Source organism: Epinephelus moara, chromosome 22, assembly GCF_006386435.1.
Source record: "Epinephelus moara isolate mb chromosome 22, YSFRI_EMoa_1.0, whole genome shotgun sequence".
Taxonomy (NCBI): domain Eukaryota; kingdom Metazoa; phylum Chordata; class Actinopteri; order Perciformes; family Serranidae; genus Epinephelus; species Epinephelus moara.
This window is the reverse complement of record NC_065527.1, coordinates 39040587-39044690: the sequence shown is the minus strand read 5'-3', so window position 1 is coordinate 39044690 and position 4104 is coordinate 39040587. Positions and strand designations below refer to the sequence as shown.

The 4104-nt window shown below is 39.4% G+C and overlaps 1 long non-coding RNA gene across 1 annotated transcript; it reads left to right on the top strand.

Moving 5' to 3' along the window:
- The first annotated feature begins 2088 nt into the window (after window positions 1-2088).
- On the top strand, window positions 2089-3502 carry LOC126383537 (uncharacterized). The gene is made up of 2 exons (XR_007569168.1): window positions 2089-2174; window positions 3363-3502. It is a non-coding gene; the product is annotated as an uncharacterized LOC126383537 (long non-coding RNA).
- The last annotated feature ends 602 nt before the right edge of the window (window positions 3503-4104 follow it).

Here is a 4104-nt window from a genome sequence, read left to right as displayed (position 1 = left end):
TGGGCTTTATAAATAAAATTGAATTGAATTGAATGTAACATACAGTCACTGGCCACTTTGTGTACACCTGTCTATTCTAATGCAGTCCAGTAGAACGACTATACCATGATTATTTCCCTGAAGCTTATACATTTTCGGTTATTGTTGACATCGTCTAGAAAGTGGTGACTCTACTTTGTTTATTATTGAGGTCATAGTGAATGGTGGTGGTGTACTGGGGTGGCCTCCTAATTTTGTCTAATTGAGGAGGACAAATATTAGGAACACTTTTAAATATATTGCACTCCAGTACACCAACACCACCCACTACGACCTCAACAATAAAGTAGAATAATGACAAAAGATGAAAATGTAAAAGCTTTGTAAACGTACAATGTGTGACAGAGCTGTTGTATTGGATTGTATTAGATTGCACAAGTGTACCTAATGAAGTGGCCAGTAAGCCCCACATTTACACCACCAATCCATGCCTGCTCTGGATCTCCCCGCAGCCCCTGGTTGCTCGGCAGCCTCAGCCCCTGAGACCATGCTGATCAAAAGTTATTACAAGCTTTTCTCTATGTCAAGGGGTGTGGCAGCTATGACGCCACCCTCGCCACCAAATCAGTTGGCTTTTTGATGGCTTCAGCGACCTCATATCCTCACGAAATTGATACACAGGTCAAGAATGGCGAGCTCTTACATCTGATAGGGCCGTTGCCCGTGGGGGGGACAAAATACCTCTATAGTCCCCCTTGAAATTTTCAAAAACCCCTCCCCATAGGGATTTGCTTGGAGTACGAAGATGAAACATCACACCACGTCAGGGTTAACTTACTCTGAGTTTTCACATAACCGCTTCAGTGATGCGTGCTGCTGGCCCCCCGCGGTGGCGCGGGAGAGCGAGGGCCCGATCACAGCTGCTTGCAGCTTTAATTATTATTATTAATTATTCCGCCCTCCCTGAACGTTGGTGTTTAGTTTGGCAGATAGATAAACAGTTCTTCAAATGAGCGACAAAGATTTCCAGGTCTGGTCTGAAGTTTATTGCCTCCCACATAAAGGCACTGTAAAACTACATGAAATACACAAAAGGAGAACATTAAGTCAGGTTTTAAATCACAAACATATCCAATACAATATTCGGCGTAGTTTACAACCATCAGTAACTCAAAATATAGCTGGCATTTGTGCCACAAATGTGGAAAAATAATTAGCACATGGTCCGCTAGCATAATGCTAACATATAATGGAAATCTTCATAGACACACTAACAGAAATTAGCATCGGTGCCGCAACGGCATTACAACAAACAATAAAGTCCAAGTGACCAACTCTACATAACATAAACAAATCAACTCAGAGCAATACATTTGTACTTAGACATATGTTTCCTGTGCTCTATTAAACTTTAACCATGTCGTTGTGCACTACTGCAAGTCAGAGCCCTTGAATAGAGAGTCGCGTCATCTCTGTTCACTCCAATGGGCCATATTTTTTCACAGCAATGGCGGATTGCGGAGCCTCTCAATAGTTCCCGGAAGTAAGCGGCACATGCTAGCAGCGCAATGGAGTTACAGCAGAAAAGACCAGCTGTGATGTACTTTTAACGGATAAGATGTCCAAATACTCAAATTTTACATTATTAGCACAACTTATCTAAATCAACATGTGCATTAAAGCTTGTTAGTGGATTATCCCCCATTAAATTAGATTAGATTTTTTGCGAGCCAGTATGAGTTAGATATTAGCTCAGTTAAATATGACATTGCTGCGTGATTGTTGAGTGGAGGATGTGAAATGAAACAAAAATGTAACTTATGGTCTGTTTTTTAGGCTTTGTGATTCTGTTGAGTATACCTGTCTATAATATGTTACAGCTCAGCTGATATTACATTGATAGCGAAGTGAGAGGTAAGTTTGAAGACCTGAGTGAGATTTAAAACACAAGATAAGTAATTTTGATAAATGAAACATACCAGGCTAAATGGGGAATTATTCTAAATACCAAATGTATGTATATATTACTGTATTATACAAATGATCATGCTAAACATATATTCTATAACAGTATTAGATATGTAATCTTGTATATTTGTAATCTTCTGTAGGAGCACTGGGTGGTGGAGGAGCAGTGATGCTGCAGGATCACTGTGTGAGAGAGGACGCTGCAGATAAGTGCTGAGTCGACCTTGGTGAGACTTAAAACTTAACAAGCTGTCTTTCAAATAGTTCGAGATAAGGAATCATACTTAATATGTATTATATTTCATTTTATATTAATTATATTGAATATATAATATATGATATACAGTGTTGGGCAAGTTACTTTGAAAATGTAATACTCTGCATATTACCAGTTACTGTCATTATAATATTATAATATTAATAGGCATTATAAAATAGAAGAGGGTCATGTTGTTTCATAGCGGCTAATCAAAGCACAGACAGCTTTAATTACAGTTCATTAACTTACAAATCCAGTAGTGGGCGATATTGCATAGTCTAATGAAGGCAAATCCAGTAGTGGGCGATATTGCATAGTCTAATGAAGGCTCTCCTCCTGAGTGCAGATCTGACCGATTCACGCATTCACATACAGTGGTTACAACTTTGTATTAAAATCCCCTGCTTATATAAATAACAGTGTGATTATATTAAACAATTAAATAGCCTAGACCTTTTCAAATAAACAGATAACTGTGGACACAGGGACGACAAGACACAGGATCAAAGTCTGATAACTTATGAGATAGGGATGAATATTTGAGAGCCAGTCATATGAAACACAGTAGGCAAATGCTGAGGTTATCACAACAAAAGCAAATTGGTTTGCCAGTCAGTCACTATGACAAGTGCAAATTAATACACCAGAGCTGGTAGAGCCACCTGCTGGTTTCCAGTGTGCTGATCAGTGACAACAGCACCCAACACTAAAATACAAGTAAACATTTTAAGGAATTATACTGCAGTGATGCTGCGTGCCTCGTGTCAGGAGTGCTGCAGGATGAGGACCATTCATGTTACAATAACAATGATATTACAGGTCCAGGGGTGCATTGTGGTGCACAAAGATGGTGGGAATGAAATCTGCTCTAAGCCTTGTCTTGCCCTTTTTGGTCTTGGCAAACTGGTCTGCACCAAAATGTGCCTGCAGTGACTTCTCACACACAACTCACTTTTGTCTACCCACAGACATATCCCATAGTGGTTGAATGCATACAGTATTCGGGAACACTTTATACATGAGACAACTTCAGACAAATTCAATTAAAACTGATGCCACTTGTCATACTTGTGCCATATCTCTCAAGGCAACGTCAGACCCAGGCATATATACGTGTGCCTAACCATTTCTCCTCTTTCTTTTTTTTCTCTTTCAGCACAAGAACAACAGGGGGATGCAATGGAGCCTGAACTCACCCCGCAATGAAACAACCCCCTTACCCTGAGTCTCAACTCCGTGGGTTTTGCAAGCCTTTCCCTGTTCCTTATTTTTAATAAACCAAACACTGAGCTTCCCAATAGTGTGGTCTTTGTTTGTGGAAATGTGCCAATGCAGTATTTGAGAATGATAACTTTACATATTTTTGTTGTTGAAGTCTGTAGTGAGTCTCAGGTTACTCCTGCTGACTTAGGCCAAAAAAAAAATTCTCATCTCTGTGTCAATGAAGAAATTGTGCATGCGTACCTCTCTCTCTAAACGATTGGAACATCCCCACACAGCACCAGGGTGGAGACTGTACGAGAGGACAACACAGAAGGAAGGGCACAGACAAACTGCTTGACATCCAAGTCACGTTTCTGCGTTTATTAGAAATTAATTTGTTATAGTAAATAAGTACATAGTAAAAAGACAAAGATACATAAAATATATGTCTATAAACTGCTGCTGCTAGCTCAGTGACCCATGAGCTGTCACTTGACTGTCATTGGTAGTCACCTGTCATCGGTCTCCTTCTGTCCCACTGAAAGTAATTAAGATAACATTAGTTATAAATCATAACAATCATTACATTATCAATAAATGTGAGGATGTGACTAATCTTGACAACCATACAAGACTAAGGACAGAATTGAAAAAATAATTTAAAGCAATAAAAGCAACATGCTGTTTCACCAAGG